Source organism: Chrysemys picta, chromosome 18 (genome assembly GCF_011386835.1).
Source record: "Chrysemys picta bellii isolate R12L10 chromosome 18, ASM1138683v2, whole genome shotgun sequence".
NCBI lineage: Eukaryota > Metazoa > Chordata > Testudines > Emydidae > Chrysemys > Chrysemys picta.
This window is the reverse complement of record NC_088808.1, coordinates 13,440,376-13,459,721: the sequence shown is the minus strand read 5'-3', so window position 1 is coordinate 13,459,721 and position 19,346 is coordinate 13,440,376. Positions and strand designations below refer to the sequence as shown.

At 45.9% G+C, this 19,346-nt stretch overlaps 1 protein-coding gene across 19 annotated transcripts in view; it reads left to right on the top strand.

Moving 5' to 3' along the window:
• DNM1 (dynamin 1) overlaps nt 1-19,346 on the top strand; it is a 109,977-nt gene that overhangs the window by 13,855 nt on the left and 76,776 nt on the right. The window lies entirely within an intron of this gene.

Below are 19,346 nucleotides of genomic sequence, written 5' to 3'. Positions count from 1 at the left end.
TAGACAGTCCGCCTTACTCCCCTGCCAGTGCCCTTCCCACCTTTGTACAGCATAGGATAATGCATCCAGGTCCAGGGGAGATTGCCGTACTCCACAGCACCCCCTCTACCCTGCAGTCTGCGATTGTAGGAAGTGCCATGCAAGAGGCTGCAGTGATCAAACATCTCCTGAACTACATTTTTTTCTCTGTTATTCCTCTCTCTGCAAATGCTAGCGTCCAGGACCCTTTGGGTATATCTACACTGCAGCTGGGAGGTGTGATTCCCAGCATAGGTAGATAGACCCATGCAAGCTTGAACTAGCCACCCAAATCCAAGCCCACATGACCCTTTGGGTCCAAACTCAGATGACTAGCCTGAGCCACTGCCCATGCTACAATGTCCACACTGTTGTTTACTGTGCTAGTTTAAGCAGAGCTAGGGCATGTCTGTCTACCCATACTGGGAATCACAACTCCCAGTTGCTCTGCAGATATACCCCTAGAGTCTTGACCAGATATAACTAATGCATGCCCTATATACATGGCCTTAGTACAGAGGTGGGCAAACTACGGCCTGCGGGTCACATCCGGCCCATGGGACCATCCTGCCCGGCCCCTGAGCTCCTGGCCTGGGAGGCTAGCCCCTGGCCCCTCCCCTGCTGTCCCCCCTGCCCCGCAGCCTCAGCGTGCCACACCGCCAGCGCTCTGGCCCGCTGCTCCTGCTGGGCAGCGCGGTGGTGTGGCTGGCTCCGGCATGGTAAGGGGGAGGGGGTTGGATAGGCATGGGAGTCCCAGGGGGCCTGTCAGGGGGCGGGGGTGTGGATAGGGGTCAGGGAGCAGGGGGGATTGGCTAGCGGGTGGGATCCCTGGGGGGCGGTTAGAGGCATGGGGTCCCGGGCGGGGGCAGTCAGGGGACAAGGAGCAGGGGGATTGGATGGGTCGGGGATTTCTGAAGGGGGCAGTCAGGGGGCGGGAAGTAGGAGGGAGGAGATAGGGGGTGGGGGGCCAGGCTGTTTGGGGAGGCACAGACTCCCCTACCTGGCCCTCCATACAGTTTTGCAACCCCGATGTGGTCCTCGGGCCAAAAAGTTTGCCCACCCCTGCCTTAGTAGCTGGAAGCCTTTTATTATATGGTAGCTTCCTATCTCCAGGGAGAGAGAGGGTGCAAAGAAGGATAGTTCATCCTCTTTCTCCAGAGAGGCCTACAGGACACATGAAACATGTCTGTGTGTGTTGACAGGCCAGAGTCCTTGGCCATTCAGGAATCAAGTGTTGACTTTTGACAAATGCCACAGCACACCACCCATCCCTTTACAGCCAAGTAATGGCATCTTGACACTGAAGAGCCTGTCTTTACTCCACAACATTCCTTTGTCTGTTCTCAGGTGTATCCTGACCCGAGCCTGCCTTTACATCACTGAGTCAGATTAGGCCATTGAAAATCATAGCACAAGCATTAGGCTGATGCTATCTTCAGTCTTAACTCACTTTAACACCAGTGCCTGATGGTGGCTGGAGTTTTCACATCAACTAGGCATTTCCTCCCTCCAGTATTACTGTGTGGGTTGTCCTGTTATTTTTCTGCCTGCTAAGATGCTGGGCACTATTTATACAGGTGGTGTTTTGGAGAGTTAGAGCTCCCTCTGCCATGGCAAAACCAATATTGCCAGCACGTCAGTAGTCCTGCTGTTTTAGTGCACTGGGTGTGAGTGGAGCAAGTGTTACTGCAGAGAGTCATTAGAGTTCACGGCAACCCTGAGGAGGAGACTAAGAGGCTGAGTCCCTATCCCTGCATGTCCATCAAAGTTGGATCCTTTCACTCCTGTCATTCGGTTTGCACTAATTTGGTGCCCTAGGATGTCTTTGGTGCTTGATGGCATAATCACAGTGGAAGGAGGCCTCCTGTGCGCTCCAGGGGTGTTCTGGGATGGAGTCATGCAAACAGCTAAGGTACACAGCACAGCGAGCCACACACACACTCTGGCTTTTCTAAGCAGGAAAGGTGGATTTTGTCAGCACAGAAATTCACTTCAGTGATCAAGAAAATACAGCAAGAAACCCAAACAAATGTGCCCTTTCTGTTTCTGCTAAGGTGAGAAATCAATAGCACTGCAGACGGGAAGGATCCATTTTACCTGCTCCTGGAGTGGAGCATATGCTTCTGCTAGCACTCCGTAACCCTGGCATTCTAGAGGCCCAGAACTGCTCAGAACCAAAACTGCAATCACTGTTACCCTGGGATCCCTGATGTCATCGCCCAAAACCAGTGCTACATTCTTTATTACCCTGACAATTCCAGGTCTTCAGCCTGGAACCAGCCCTGCTTCCTGTATTTCTCTGGGTTTCCCAGCCTTCCTTTTCCAGACCCAGACCTAAGTTGTCTATTACCATGGAATTCCCAGTGCTGCAATCTACAGTGCATCAGGTTTTGTATTCTCCTGAAGTTCATGATACTGCTGCACAGAACCAGCATGGATCCTCTTTTACCCTGAATATTGCAGTGCACCCCAAGATCCCAGAGGAAACTGCACAGCGCCAGCATTGCATTCTGTATTCCCCTAAGGCCCCAGCTGCTGCAGCTTAGAGTCAACGTGGCATTTGCTATAATGGGATGTTACTTTTGGGGATTAGACACTGGCATTGTAGCTGTACCATTTGATACATTGTCCTCGTCCATAAAACAGGAACAATCTTCAAGCAGGGAAATCCCTCTACAGATCTTGTCTCCAAAGTGCAGAGGAAGGAAATCAGTGCACACTCAGGCAGCTGGAGGTGGGGCTGTCCTTATGTTAGTGCAGCCTGTGTTCTTTCTCACCGTTGTCCTGTATTCAGGGCTAATCCATCTGCAGGATGATAGTTGGGAGGGATCCTATGGATAAGTCCATCCATCAGAATGGAGGAGGGGGAAGATACTCATGGTTAATTCTATCTGTCATAGCAGAGAGCTCTGCTGAAATATGTAACACAATCAGTAAAGACAGTGGGACTGTATGCATGCATCATGTCCTATATTCCCTAAAACAAACTCTGAACAAACATTCATGGCTGTGGCTCAAGAATCTTTCAGCATGGGCCTGATATGGAGCAACACAAGATGCAGGCAATGCATAGGCATAAAACTGACTTGTTTCCATGGAAACTGTTGATTTCCACTGTGTTGTCAGGAAATGGGAACGAAATTATCCCTCCGGGACTTGTTCTCTCTCCTGGATTGGTTTGTCTGCTGCCCTGTAACTGAAGGAACGCAGATAATCCCTCTTCAAGCTGCTGCTCTGATAGAGCGATATCCTAAATCATTATTAATCGATGATCACTAGAGCCACAGGTATGCAGATCCAGTTTGTTTGCATCACAGGGACCCCCTAGTGGCAATGTCACACAGCGCTGAAGTCATGAGACATGATTTCCAAAGTCACAGCTCTGTATGGCATTAGTGAGAAGAGCAGAATTATCCCCAGTCACCACTATCTGGGGAGAAGAACTGAATTAGAGCTTGTCCACATAAATACTTAGTTTGTGGCAAATTGGGACGTGAATTTACAACTCTAGCCTGCAACAGAGTAACTGTCCGTATGGACCCTGCAGACGCACATGAACAGTTTGTTATTGTGCTTTGACCTGGTCCTTTTTAAAATGGGTCCACTTGGATGTTTTGTCTGCAGCAGGCTAGTGCAGGGTAGAGTCACACCCTAGCTTGCTATGTACTAAATGTTTATGCAGACAAGCCCTTAGTGTGCTGGCAGCTGGGAGTATGTGTGTCCTGCTCAGACCTTCAAGCCCTCAGTTAAGAGGATGACTAAGGTCATGAGCTGCCTTGGCACTTTTCTACAGGTTCCCATGCAAGGAAGAGTGGGGCTTGGTACAGGCTCCTGAGCAGGATTGGAGCTGAGGTCCTTCATACATGGTCCCAGTGTGGCCACCTCTCATGATGTTATCACAAATCTTGTGATATTTGGTGTTTTTCATAAAGTCCCAGTTCTTGGAGTCCAGTGGTTAGGTGGGAATCTCAGTTTTCCTTTGGTCTAATTTTGGCTGTTGGGGTCAGTGTGCAGGTGCTGGTGGTGTTGATGTCCTGTGATATACAGGAGGTCAGACAGGATGGTCTGGTGGCCCCTTCTGGCTTTAGACTCTATGACTGTGACTCTAGTTTCTAGCCCTCCTGGTGCGGAGCAAAGCTTCAAAACATGAAGCAGAGTGCCCCATAAAGCCCCCAAAACAAAAAGAACCATCATTTATTATTATGTAAAACACAAGATTTTTAAGCCAGTGTCATGATTTTTGAGGGCCTGATTAGCAATTTTTTTAACACATGCAAGTTGCAATACTGAGGGCCTCTTGCAGACTAGACCTATGGATGGTCCTGTACAAGGTTCTAGTGCTGAATGGCCCTGGGGCCTGTATAGGTACAGATCACCTCCCTTTGATGGCAATAATTTCTTCTTTGTCACATCTCCTTAAGGAGCTGGTCTCCTTAAGATAGAGACAATTCTGAAACTGGAAGTTACATTTCTAGATGGGAGGAAAGAGGGGAGTGAAAAACAGACTTATGGTATTACCTACATTACTGATTGGGCCCCAGCCACCTGGCCCTAGCATAACTGCAGGGAACCCACTGTAATCAGAACGATTCACTTCTCAATGGACTGACAGATTCACACACCTGCCAAAAGGTCATTAACAATTTTTTACCCATAATCGTCGTTCTTGTTTTCCCCACAAAAGCCTCTTGCCTTCCCTGAAGCCATAAAGATGTCAATGGACAGCCACAGCAGCGTGACTTCTTGTATTCATACACTGATTTTCTATTATTTTCAGTTATTAACAATTTTCATATAATTACTGTCAAGCAAAATGAAGAATAAATGTCAGCCCCCACCCAATATATTTGTAGGATCTAACTTAAATCCTCCAAAACAAGGAAATTCCAAGTAAAGGCATTTAGTTTGTCCTTACCTCACCTCTCTGTGCATAGGGACTTTAGCTCATACGTTAGGCAGGATCAGCTAAGGACAGAATGGAAGCTTCATGTCGGAAGTCCCCACATTATGTTGTGTAATGCAGCCCCCTAGTAGTTGTTATAATATAATTATTTGTGTATTTAGGTTTTGCTCTATGCAGGAATGTGTCAGTGGCATATGGGTAAGGGATGCACTATGTCTACCTTCATCCCAGTCATTGAGAACTGTGAGGCCTGATTCTGCTGTTAGGATCAATGTAAATCCAGCGTAACATCATTGACTTCAGTGGAAGTACTCTGGATTTACAGCAGTGTGAATAATTCTGTTGAAGTCAATAGGGCAAATTCATCCCGGTGTCAGTTCAGACCCTGGTGCAGGCTAGTTTATGCCCCTGCTGCAATGGCTCCCCTGGGCCAGTACAAGGGTGCATAATGGCTGGGACATACGAATGTCCTGGCCCTTCTCTAGACTGCCCCTGAATGCCTCCTTCACGAGAGGGCTCCTGTTGAAGTGGCACAGAGCTGGTGATGCCAGCTCTGCACTTGGCAGAGGTCCCCTAAACTGAGTTTAGACCTGTCCTGCACCAGTTAGGCTGGTGCAAAGGGGTCATAGCAGAACTTTGAATCTAACCCAGTGAGTCTGATTCTTCTCTTCCCTGGTGTAGAACAGGAGTGATTCCACTGAAGTCAATGGAGTTAGACCAGTGCAAAACTGGTGTGGGAGGAAAATCAAGCTCAGGGATTCACACCAATACAAGTGACTGGAAAACCTGGCCCCTTATCCTGATGACCAGTAGAGAGGCACAGGCAGGAAAGAGTTGAGAGAGACACAAAGAAAGGAGAGGTGGACAGAGAGTGGGTGATAAAGAGAGGAAATGACTGCAAAGGCTCCTGGGAGCTGGTCTGTGCAGCCAGAGATAAGCTGTTAGTTCAGAGAAGCAGGATTTAGGACTCTTGGGAAGTGAAGAGGTGGGAGTGCCGGGTGGGGGAGGGGAGATAAATATATTTGTGTAGAAGCTGCTTATGCAAAAATTGCCACATGGTTTTCCTTTTTTCTGTGTTTGATGGTTTTGCTTAAGAGCAGCCACACAGACTACATTCTGAATCCAGCAACTGCAGCTAACACACCGAGTTTCAAGAGCATGCCATTACAGTCAGTTGATTTAGTATATATGTGAAGATTTACTGCTCTGGTCACATCTCTCTCTCTCTCTCTCTCTGATTATCTAACCCCTCATAGCCTGCAATTGCCTTAAACAAGTCATTGTAGTTGACTTTAGAGGTCTCTGATTGGGGTAGGACAGAATGGGTGGCTTTGTTTAAAGGGACAGTGTCAAGATGGTAAACCCCAAATCTGACACCCCACACCCCGGGGAAAGAAAGCAACGTCGTCGTTTTTTTTAAATACATCCCTATAACATTGGAGGTTTCTGACATCAGAAATAGGAAGGAAGAAATTGACATGTACAGGTGCCACCCAGTACAATATACAGTAGCAGGTAAACATCATAATGTATCTGAGTCAAATCAAGATAGGTACAGCCCACTCAGCCTGTGTTAGGGAAAAGGTCCAGTCTCTTGTGTGAAAATAGTACAGGTAGGTGGTGACAGATTGGCAACCTGGTTACTGTCATCCTCTGTGCATTCCCAGAAAAGTACAGCACAGAGCAAGTTTTCCTACAATTGTGCTTCAGCCCCAACACAGAGAGAGAACTCCTATGGTTTGGAGGGGAGTTCATTCTTCATAGTCAGTTCAGTCCTTGGCCTCTGTGTGGAGGCTGCCAGCAGAAATGTCATTTAGTGCCAATTATAACGGTAGTTCTTGTGCCATGCACACTTGTTCATTGGGAATCAGACTGAGACCACCAAACACATTTCACATGGCCATCTGGCAGCCTATGAGCTTTAGCTCATTGCTGACCTGCACTTGCTTTTAACTGGCAACCTAGAGAATGATTTTATAGCCCATCACAAAAGAAATGTGCAATTCAGATGTAGTTATTTCTTCTTCTTTGCGGTACTGCATTTGTGTGTTTGTAATAAGATATGGCTACTTCTTATTCAGTCTGTGTGTGTATTTACTTTGTTTGATGTACACAGCTCTTCCAAGTGAAATATACGTGATTTGAGAGAGAGATGGGTAGACCGCAAGGGTGATAGAGCTCCTGTAGATACAAATATCCTGCACATTTGCCACAGTAGGAAAGGAAAGGAAACATAGAAAAAGTTTATAATGATAGAATCATAAGGTCAGTTTTGGACGTGCATCTGAGGCTGTCTTCACTGCAAAATCAAGTTTTTACCCTGAGTTACCAATCTCACTGTAAAATCCTACTGGCGACAAGGCAGAGATAACTTTTACCTTGATGTAACTAGTTGTGGTTAAAAACTGCAATGCCTTGTCTCCACTAGGATTTTACATTGAGACAGCTATCTCAAGTCAGCTCTCTTAGGTCTAAGTGTCTACATTTGAAATGCTACAGCGACACAGTGGAAGAGCTTCTCCCATCGGCAGAGATAATCTACTTTCCCAAGAGAAGGTCACTAGCAGGGCCGGCTCTACGCACCAGCTAAGGAAGCAGGTGCCTGGGGCAGCAAATCTGAAGGGGCGGCACTCCGTCCGTTCTTGGGACGGCACTCCAACTTCCCCCCCCCCCGCCTTCTTCGGCGGCAGTTCAGCGGCAGCTTTTTCATTTTTCCTTTGTCGGCGGCACTTCTGCGGCAGCTCTATCTTTTTTTCTTCTTCTGTGGCAGTTTGGCGGCAGCTTTTTCATTTTTTCTTCTTCGGCGGCACTGGTGCGGCTGCTTTTTTTTCTTTTTTCTTTGCTTCGCTGCTTGGGGCGGCAAAAAAGGTAGAGCCGGCCCTGGTCAATAGGTCGACAGAAGAATTCTTCCATCGACCGTAGCACTGCCTATACCATGGATTAGGTCAGTATAGCTACATATCTCAGGAGTGTGGCTTTTTCAACCCCCTGAGAGATGTAGCTATGCCGATGTAAATTCCCAGTGTAGACCAGCCCTCACTGTATACACACACCTTTTTTGCAGTGAAGACACAACCTGAGCAAGCTTGCAGGGTGTCAGAGCTTGCCAGGGGAGAGGAATGTAGTAACAAGAGTAGTTAGATGGAGGGTGTAAGAAGGTTTAAATTAAAGTAGTCCTCTCCCTAAATTAATGTACACCTCCTTCTGACTCCTTTTGTGTAAGTTACACTGACTAAGGGTATGTCTGCACTATGGAGACTATACAGGCATAGCTGTGTCGATATAGCTATCCCCGCCGTATCATAGATGCAGCCTATCCTGACAGAAGGGTTTTTTCTGTCGGTATAGGAACATCACTTCCCCAAACGATTAGTAATGTCAGCGGAAGCATCTACACTGGAGCAGTATAACTATGTTAGGGCAGTATAGCTATGTCAGTCAAGGGTGTGTGTGTGTGTCCCAACTTTTAAATGTAGACCAAGCTTTAGATTCCCTTATGCATTGGATGTAAGTTGGTCTAAGTGAGTCTAACTGGGCCAGATTCTAGCCCCATTCCAGTGCTGCAGAAAGCTGGATTTACACAAGGAGAATCTCTAGGTTCCCAGTAAGGAGAATACCTGGGTTGCATCAGAGTTGCAGCAGCACCTCTACGCCAGCCCCCTCAGCTACTGGTATAGAGGGCGTTCTTCAGGGTAGGAGCACCACCGACCTCTGGTTATCTCGGGCTGAGAGAATTAATCCACGAACCTATAATATATGCCATCAGATCAGAATGAGTGTTTTACACCCAATTTACATTGGTGTAAATGGTGACTCAAGATGCAAGGCAGTGGAAGTAGAGGCCCATTGTGTCTAATTTTGTTTCCATTGTCATGTGTGTATTCTGACATTCATGAATTATTGTCTCTGACTTGATTTGGAGTACCATTTGCACTCAAGTATTCTGAAATAATGAATCATTGTATGCAGTAATATGACCAGTGTCACAGAATAAGTGATACGTGTACACAGAAATAAAGACCCATTGTATCCAATTGTGTTGCCGGTACCATATTACACACACAAGTAGCAGTGGTACCATATTATGCAGATAAGAAATGTGTTATAATAGGCTGTGATGGATTTAACCCTATCAGCCAGAGGGATCCACTGGACACACTATCTAAGGCAGAGGTTCTCAACCTGTGGGCAGCTTGCAGCCCAATCAGCACACAGCTCCGACCAGGGCCGGCTCCAGGCACCAGCCGAGCAAGCTTGTGCTTGGGGCGGCATTCCGTCCAATCCTAGGGTGACACGGCCACCCTTTTTTTTCTTGGTTTGCTGCTCCGGCCGCCCTGTAAGGGGCGGCGGCACGGAGGAGGGGAGCGCCCTGCTGGGAGCGGGCTGCATGCTCCGTCTGCCCCAGACGGTGCCAGGTCTGCACCAAGCCCGGCAGCCCGCGTCCTTCCCTCCCCGCCGACCTTCAATTCACCTGCAGGCAGGAGCAGCGTGGAGCCCTTCCGGCAGGCGGCGCGGCGGGAGGGGCTGAGTGGTGAGCGCCCCGCTGAAGGAAGCCCTGGCCGCCCCCCTTCTCTCTCTCCCCCCTGCTAGCTGGGGCGCGCACTCTGCTGCCTGGGGCACATCTGCAGCGCAGGGAGTCCCGCTAGCCAGCGCAGCCGGGGGAGGCAGCTGTGAGCCGCCAAGTAAGTGGCACCGAAAGTTTGCACCCTGGCTCCGGCCACCCTCCTTTTGCTTTGCCGTTCCGGCCGCCCTGAACGGGTTTTTTTTTTTTTTTGCTTGGGGCGGCAAAAATGCCAGAGCCGGCCCTGGCTCCGATCCATGTGACATCCTCTGGCCCATACAGGTAGTATATATATTGTGTGGATGCAGCCCACATAACACACAGAGAGCTGCATATGTGGCCCACAATGGTAAATAGGTTGAGAGCCACTAGTCTAAGGGATTGGAGAAGGACAAGAGCACTGGCTAGCCAGAAGACAGGATTGTGGGAGAAAGCAGTTGCAGATGAGGAAAAGTGGGAAGGCAGGACCTAGAACAGGGTCAACAGGAGAGGCAGGCGGGTGGCTGGAGGAAGAGTCAGGGTGCTGAAGAGGAGTGATGGGTGATAGTCAACTGAGAAGAGTTGTGTGATATGGAGTTGTGTTGGCTGGCCATGGAGAAGTTCCAGTGGCATTAGTCAGTTGAGGGTGATAGCGATGATAGATTCAGAGGACTGCTGGCCAGAAGTAGCAACATCCTGGTAGGAATGGGAAGAAAGAAGCAGGGAGAAGCTGACAGCCTGCTGGAGAGGAGGCTGTGGCTTCCTGTCTTGCTTAGCTTTCTGTGCTCAAAAGGTGCTACTGGAGCTCTGCAACATCAAACCCTTTTTAAATTTAGGGAGGCTCCCCTGTGTCAGAACCAAAGGGTTAAAACACATCAGATACTCAGTACGAATCTATGTAATGAGGCCAAGCTGCTCTGGGGTGGAAAATGAGTTTGTTTTGCAACCTGATATTACTTCAGCTGATTAGATTAACATATTTTAAGGCCAGGAGGGACCATTATGATCATCTACTCTGACCTCCTGCATAACACAAGCCAGAGAAGTTCACCTAGCGATTGCTGCATCAAACCCATAACTTCTGATTGAGCTAGACTACAGTCTTGATTTAAACTGGTCTAGTGATGGAGAATCCATCACATTCCAAGGTAAATTGCTCCAATGGTTAATAATTCATCCACGAACCTATAATATATGCCATCAGATCAGAATGATTGTTTTACTCATGTGGCAATTTGGAAAATCTGTCTGTACAGTTTATGAATTCTGGTTGATGTTATGAAGCTGTCACTATGACAACTGCTGTTTCAATTAATACCTAAATTTAAATGTCAAATCCACCATGGACAGGCAGAACTATGTCAGTCTCTGCCATTCCAGGGACAATGGTGGGTCATTTGAATTTAATGGCCGCCTATCCAGCTGGAAACACCTGAACGACAACAGCTTAGCTGAAGCCAAAAGATACTTCCCTCAAGTTGTTTGCAGGGAGGGTAAAAGTGGAGAGAGTAGAAAATTACCGGCAACAAGACCAAGAGACAGAGGTGACGAAGGAGAAGTTTAAAAAGGACTCAGAGAGGGAAGGCTCAAATAGCCATACAGGAAGTTTTGCGCAGGAAAGGAGAACAGGACAAATCAGCCAGGTCACAGAGAACAACAGCGAGCTGATGAGAGAATACAAGCCATGCACTGCAGCAGCAAAAGGATGCTGGGTGGCCCCCGCTGACTCTGACCTCAGCCCAAAGAATACTCTGGAGGGGTGGGGAAACCGAGGCAGAGAAATGCCACTCTGGAGGGGTGGGGAAACTGAGGCAGGGAAATGCCTATAGGATTTATTATTTGTATGGCTTTGTGATTTCTCATGTTATTAAAAAAAAAGAAATAGCATATTAGACGGCTGTGCACTGTGCTTGCGTGTATCATGTGCTACACCTACCACATGACCTTCTGAAGATGTAAACCAGACGGCTCACAACTTTGGCTGGAGTTCTGCGAGATTTGGATTCTATTCTTGATTGCCATTGATGTGCAGTGTGATCTAGTCAAGTTCCCTGAGACCACTTCCTCCCCACCTCATCAGTGATAGTGTCTCTGTCCTGTTCCACAGGTATTTTTGTAGGCAAATCTGAAATTGGGTATTACTGGCCTAGGAAGGCTGCCTTCATAAGCCTCAAAGGGTCTGTACATCCTTATTTAAGTAATTGGCAGCTAAAAGTAGACTTGGCTCCTACATACTTTGAGAAGAAGGGAAACTGACAGAGAGATGTAAGTTTCAACTTACAGACAGAAGATGTTGAAATGGGACAGTCAAATGCAACAGATCCTCTTCCATTGTAAGGAGGGAGCTGTAGTATCCCTCTGTATTGGTTCAGCCATCGAGTGTCTTCTCTTTCTAATCCAACAGCCTTGAACTGAGTATCTGAGTGCACAGTGTGACGGGTTCGGTCACAGAGACCCCCTTGGGACTGTCACCAGATGTGCTGAGATCATCTCTGAGCCCATTTTCCTTGCCAGCTTGGGACTCCAGAACCCTGCCTTGTTGAGCCAGACACACTAGCCTGCTGCAACACAGACCCAGGTCTGGTCCACGCCCCCAAAACTGCAGATTTTAACCAAAAACTGCTCAGCAGGTCACCTATCTCCAGCACCCAGACACCCAGTTTCCAATGGGATCCAAACCCCAAATAAATCCGTTTTACTCTGTATAAAGCTTATATAGGGTAAACACCTAAACTGTCCGCCCTCTATAACACTGATACAGAGATATGCACAGCTGTTTGCTCCCCCAGGTATTAATCACTTAGGCCTGGTCTACACTGGCGGGGGCGGGCGGGAGGGATCAATCTAAGTTACACAACTTCAGCTACGTGAATAACGTAGCTGAAGTCGACGTACTTAGACCTACTCACTGCAGTGAAGACACTGCGGTGAATCAACTGCTGATGCTCCCCTGTCGACTCTGCCTGCGCCTCTCGCGGCGGTGGAGTACAGGAGTCGACAGGAGAGCGCTCGGGGGTCGATCGCTGCCTGCTGATTCGGCATGTAGTGTAGACATACCCTTACTCTGGGTTTATCAATAAACAAAAGTGATTTTATTAAGTATAAAAAGTAGGATTTAAGTGGTTCCAGGTAAAAATAGACAGAACAAAGTAAGTTACCAAGCAAAATAAAACAAAACATGCAAGTCTAAACCTAATATATTAAGAAACTGATTACAGGTAAATCTCACCCTCAGAGATGTTCTATTAAGCTTCTTTCACAGACTAGACTCCTTCCTAGTCTGGGCCCAATCCTTTCCCCTGACACAGTCCTTGTTAGTTCCAGCAGGCATCTTAGGTGAAAAGCAGGGCTCTCTCATGACTGGGACTCCCTTTGTTCTGCTCCACCCCCTTTTATAGCTTTGGCACAAGGCGGGAATCCTTTGTCTCTCTGGGTCCCCACCCCTCCTTCTAAATGGAAAAGCACAAGGTTTAAGATGGATTCCAGTATCATGTTACTTGGTCACATGTCACTGTAAGACTCCATTCTTCATTACTCAGGGGCTGGCACACACGTGTACAGGAAAGCTTGCAGGTAAATAAACTATTTACAACCAATTGTCCTAGTCAGTGGGAGCCATCAAGATTCTAAACCGCCATTAATGGCCCACACTTTGCATAATTACAATAGGACCTCAGAGTTATACTTCATATTTCTAGCTTCAGATACAAGGATGATACATTCATACAAATAGGATGAATATATTCGGTAGGTTATAACCTCTGTAATGGGTTTCAGAGTGGAAGCCATGTTAGTCTGTATCAGCAAAAACAACAAGGAATACTTGTGGCACCTTAGAGACTAACAAATTTATTTGGGCATAAGCTTTCGTGGGTAATGATACCTTTCGCTTTGTAATCATACCTTACAAGAGACCTTTTGCATAAAGCATATTCCAGTTACATCATATTTACACTCATAAGCGTACTTCCACAAAACATTATGGAGTGCAACGTCACACCCAGAATGGCAGGGTCACAAGGGCACAGGCTTGTCGGTTTCAGATATTGTATCTGTTACAGTGACATTTAATCCCGATGTTATGGACAGTCACCAAACCTCTGCTGACTGAGCACAGTTCAATTCACACAACTAGAGCAGCAAATGAATTCACTTTTAGCAAGAATGGAAGTAGCAGTCTTAAGTATGTGGTTTTTCTCCCCAAGTCCCTTATCATTCCTCTTCCTCTCTTTTGTATCTGCTCTAAAATATCCTATTTATAACAAAGCTTCAGAACCGAGCACAATATACCCAATGTGCCCCCTTCTGCGATGAATCAGACCATTGAGGAATCAGGGTACTTATTCCCTCATGCAAAGCTTTAATAATCACCTCCTACTTAATAAAAAAACTTTTTGCCTGAGCAGTTAGCCAGCATTCAGAGACTTGCAGAGTTGTTTCTGTTAGGAAGAGAAACTGATGATACAAGTTGGGTCTTTCTTTGGTGCAATCCTGTTTATTTACAAAGAACATACACAAAGTCCTGTTTCCTGAACTCTTAACAACAGCAGACAGAAATCCAAGACTGCCTCTCCAAAGAGTGCTGTGCCCATAAGCATCTCTGTGTCTCATCTTCCTTCCAGGGTCACATTCCCCACTGCTTCCTTCACTTTCTGCCCAACACCACACATACAGATATGCACAATTACAACCAATCAATTCTCTAGCTCTTGCATTTTGCAGTCAGACTCAGGGATCCCCTCAACCCACATGACTTAGCTTCCAATCCCCTTGCCGGGCTGCCCATTGCCTTGGGTCATGGTTTCCAGCTACCACTACATAAAGGGGCATTTAACTGCTCCTTCCATTTAGCCCGAATTAGGGATGGTTAGCACACTCATCAGCTTTAATCAGGTCTGTAATTGTGTATAGATCAAAGAACCTGCTTGCTGGCAACCATTAACAATATACTTAGACCTTCCTACATAACAATACAATAGCCCCTTTCATCCTGTAGGATCCCAAAGTATTTAACACTTATATTCAAATACTTCTCTTTATTAAGGATCGTCACCTTGTCTTAAACACTGGATTTAGGGTAACGTCAGTAACAAGTTATAATACCCTAGATAGTCAAATATATATTTCATAGAAGTTACAGAAGGAACAAAATATGTTAAAAAACCCGAATATCTGTAGAAACCAGTCTAATTTAATCTGAGCCTACAAACACTAAAATGCCTTGATCATAATGGTATTTATTGCATGGCATCACTATAAGGCAGAGTTAAGGTTGCCTTAATTGCATTTCCATACCTTAACACGTTTCTTTAAAGTGTTGCCTTAACTCTGAATTTCATGGGTTTGCAATTATTCATGTGGGGCTATTTAATATGTCCCTCTAATGTTTTTTATTTTTAAATTACTGATACTCATACTCTTAACCCTAATTCTATTTTAACATACTTTTTTGTCTTGGAATAGAAATTAGAGGTGAACAAGACCTATTAGGCCACTTAATCCAATTTGCCCATCACAAGCCAGTGCTCTACTGTATGAGAGTAGGAAGGGTGATGTAACAATCTAAATGCAGACCTGGGAACCAGGAACTCTTGAGCTATAGTCCCAGCACTCACATCCATTTCCTCTGTGAGCAAAACAGTTAGCATTCCTGCCTCAGTTTCCCCTTCTGTAAAATGTGACAAACAATATCTGCCCCATATCATAGGGTTGCTGTGAGAATAATGAAAGGTGCGAAGTATTATAATGAGTGTTATCTCAGGTCACGGCCCTCGTTGTTACTTTGCACCATATGAGCAAGGAGGGCTTCCTCCTTCATTGTCTCATATCTTTGTTCATAGTCCTATATTTCTCTGAATGGAACTGGATAGAACGTATGGATATAGATGGCTACCTAAAACTGGTACCTTAAACTTCGTTCTTGGAACTGTAGGAGCCAATAATCAAGTCAAATATATATGGAAAATCAGTACCTCCATTATGTGAATAGGATTGCTGTCTCCTTCAATGGGGGTCGGGGAGGGGGCAGTGATACTTCCCAGCAGGAACCCTAAGCTGATGATGCAGTGTAGGATGGAGAAAATTCAGCTCCCATTCAAAAGCTTTGGAAGTCAGAAAGTGTCAAAGTTATTTTCAGGGCCGTTACATAAAAAAAAAATAATTATTTTTTTAGGTAATATAAGATTCTCTCCACTCCACTTTGTGTCATGTGTTCAAGACAGCAGCTTCCTGTTTAATTTAATATCATATTTCAGACACCACATTTTGTACAGTGTTTCATGTAATGAGATGTAGAGATTACACTGCTTTTATAGCACACCAGGGTCTCCTTTGTTTTAGAACTTGAAATGCCCTCATCATTTCGTTGCTCAGAGCTCTGTAGCATCTTATCACTGAAGGCATAGTTTTCTAGCTTCTATTTCCCCCCCCTAGCCTCATTACCTTACATTTCCTTCATGGAATAGAATAAGCCAGTTTATCTAACCCTTTTGCTCTTGTCTGCCCAAGTCATCTGGAATGTAATTGTCCTTGTCTCCTGTATTGATTCCCTGTCTCTGATTTAATTTCATCACTTCACATTCCTTCTTCCAAAGCAGAGAACAAAATTGGTGCTAATACAGTTCTTCCCCTTCCTGTTAACTGGGCCTAACACCTCTTTCAAGGAAGCTACTAACTAACCAGGTAATCAGTGCTGTACTGCCTCTGTCAGTGTACTTCATTTACAGGAGCAGTTTATTAAACCTGCTGCAAGAGGCAGACAACCATTCTTCACCCTGCCTTCTGCCTGGCCTGGCCTGCAGCCAGCTAGCTATAGCATTTACCAGTCCTTAACTGTAGGGTTCCACCAGTGGAATGGGCTCCCCCTAAGCAGGAGGGGCACTGATGTATTGCCGGAAAGACAAGCACCAGGGGGAAGGAACAGGCATATTGTGGGAAGAGGGAATCTGTCCAGAAGTCAGCAGAGAGGGAAATAAGCAGATGGGTAGTCAAGGAAGAAATAATATTCATCACTGAAACAACCAGCCAAAGGATCTCCTTCATTTTCTCGGTGTAAATTTCATGAAGTTGTTTTCATTGACATTACACTGTTTGCTATTTTTTCAAAGGGCTGTGCAGCATTAGAGCCACCTGACTCCTGTTAAAGTCAATAGGAGCCGTGCAGGTTACGCTCCACACATTCTCTGCTAATATAGAGGTGGGGGCCCAAATTCCTCTCTCTGTATTAGGGACCAAATTGTGCTAATTTTCACCCAGGCAAATAGATTAAAGCCAGACTGCTGATTTAGGTGACTAACCTTAAATCTTGTCTACATGGGGAAATTTATTGGTAGGACAATCTCATTGGAACAAGATTTCCCTGTGTAGACACCTTTAGACTCCCAAGCTGGAAACCTTTTACCATAAACTCTAGGTTCTTCAGTTTCCTTCTCTGTAAAACTGGGGAAACATTTATCTACTTCACAGGAGTAATACCCCACAAAATCCTACCTCCCTACCTCAGGATTGGTGTGGGGGTGAACGGGGTTCAGCAGTGAAGAACTGTGGAGCGTATGCTCTGGCAGGTCTTACCAAGCCGAGAAGGCGTCAAGCTAGCCTCCAAGGTAGTAGGAAGTCCAACGGTACCTCTATTACTCTAGGGCAACCCAGCCAAAGTGGAGGGGGGTACCACAGTTACAGGACACAAGGGCCGGCACCCCGAATGCACTTCTGCAAAATTCTTCTACCAAACAAGCCACATGAGCCGCAGGAGTAATGTTAGGCTTTTTGAATTCACAACTTTGAAGCAATATGAGATTTTAGGATGAAAAACTATCAAAGGGCAGAGTATAAGGTTAAACACACCATATCCATATAAAGTATTAATAGTAAGCAAGCTTCAGGGCAGAGAGAGACACAAAGATCAGCATGAAGAGCAATTTTGTTCAGTTAGGGCTTGATCTTGCAAGGTGCTGAGGGCCCGCATCGCCCTCTACTACATGGGAATTTAGGGCACTTGACATTTTGCTGAAGGTGCTTGGTAACATGCAGAATCGGGCCCTTATATATTCTACCAGTGTTTTGGAGAAGGGACTATGTAGTAATATGATATCATTCACTCATGATATAATCACAGTTAAAAAGAACAACTCAGTAGAGTTCTGGGACATATAAATACTGACGTCAATTATGTCACTGGAAATTATTGTAACACTAGAGTGGGACTTTATTTGGAATATTGCCCACAATGTTTTATATAAATGGAGACGAGGCCGTAGCTACCTACCTAGAATGATACAGAGACTCAAAGGTCTTATCTGTAATCCCAGTGGAATAGAGAAACTAGGGCTGTATTCTTTGGGAAAGGGGAAATGAAAAGAAGACTTCAGTGAACATAGATTTCTGAAAGGACTGGACTATTGAGAATGGGTTACTTTCTCCTTTCAGTTGCAGTGGTGTAAATCTAGTGCAACTACATTGACTTCCATGGTGTTACTCCAGATTTACACTACAATTACATTACAATTGACAACAGATTTTCACCTGCTATGATATAGAGCCATTGGATTTAGGGATTATCTAATTATTTTTATGTCCTCCCATCATGGCAGTAGCTGTGCACTTCTCAAGCTTTCCTGAATTCATCCTCACTGCGGCCCTTGAGATAGGAAAATATTCTTACCCCCATTGTACAGATGGGGAAATGGAGGCACAGAGAAGTGAAATGACTTGCATAAAGCCAGACAGGAAGTCTGTGGGCAAGCCAGGAATTAAAAACAGATTTTCTGAGTCTCACTCTATTGACTGAAACACAAGGCCATCTCATCTCTCTTAACCTTCTCTCCAATAGCAGGACAAGAACAAGGACTTAAAATGTTGGGGTCTGTCTGCCCATGCCACTGTACATCGGGAGTAGCTCTGCTGAAGTCAGTGATGTTACACTACTGTCAAACTAGTGTTGGGGGGGGGGGGGGGGGGAATTGGGGCCTAGAACTGATGGAACTTAGGCAGGATTTCTTCACAAAGAATGTAGCTTATATATGGAATAGGAGCCCGATTTTCAAAAGGATGCCATCCCCATTTAGGCATTGAAATAAAATGGTCAGATTTTCAGAAGTGCTCAGCATCAGCAGCTGCAATTGAGAGCAATGGAAATGGCTGAGCACTTTTGAAAATCTGTCCCTAAACTAGCAAGGTCATCAGTGGATGCTATGAGTATGCCTAGCTTTAAAAAGAGAGAGAAGCATTTGGATGAAAAAGAAAAAAAAAAAAAAAAAAAAAAGCTCATGGGCTGTGGCTGCTAAGTCAGCATTAGGAAATGGATGTAGACGGGCTTCCTTCCTTCCCTGAAATGTCCTGTATTCTAATAATTTCACCATTTGGTGAATTGGTTTTGGAAGGAGCTGCTGTTGCTGATGACCTGGCAGCAGTTCCTGGCTCTGAGCAGTCAGTCAGGAGGAGGCCTGGGTGGAGGCAAGCCCTTGGCTGCTATGGATTTTGTTCCAGAAGGATCATATACCGTATCCGTATTTGAGCAATGCAGTCTGTCCTCTAAATCCAAAATGCAGGGCTTGCGTGAGTCACTAACTAGCCCAACCCTCTTTAGGGTAACACTGCACTCACAGAATCTGAGGAGGCACCCGGTGTTGCTTGGATTTCTCCCTTCAATTTTTTTTGGTTAAACCTGGATTCATTCCCCAAACCCAGATATCTGCTCCTTGATTATAGGGAGCTTCATTAGATTGACACAGAAATACTGCACGTTCACTGCAGGAGGACAAGGGGGGGCGGGGAGGAGGAGGGTACAGGCCTTCCCAGCATTCTGGAGCAGGGCTGTTGGTGGTGCAGGCCTCTCCAGCATTCCGAGCTATGGCAGTACCATGTTCCCTAGCATTCTCAAGTGGGAGA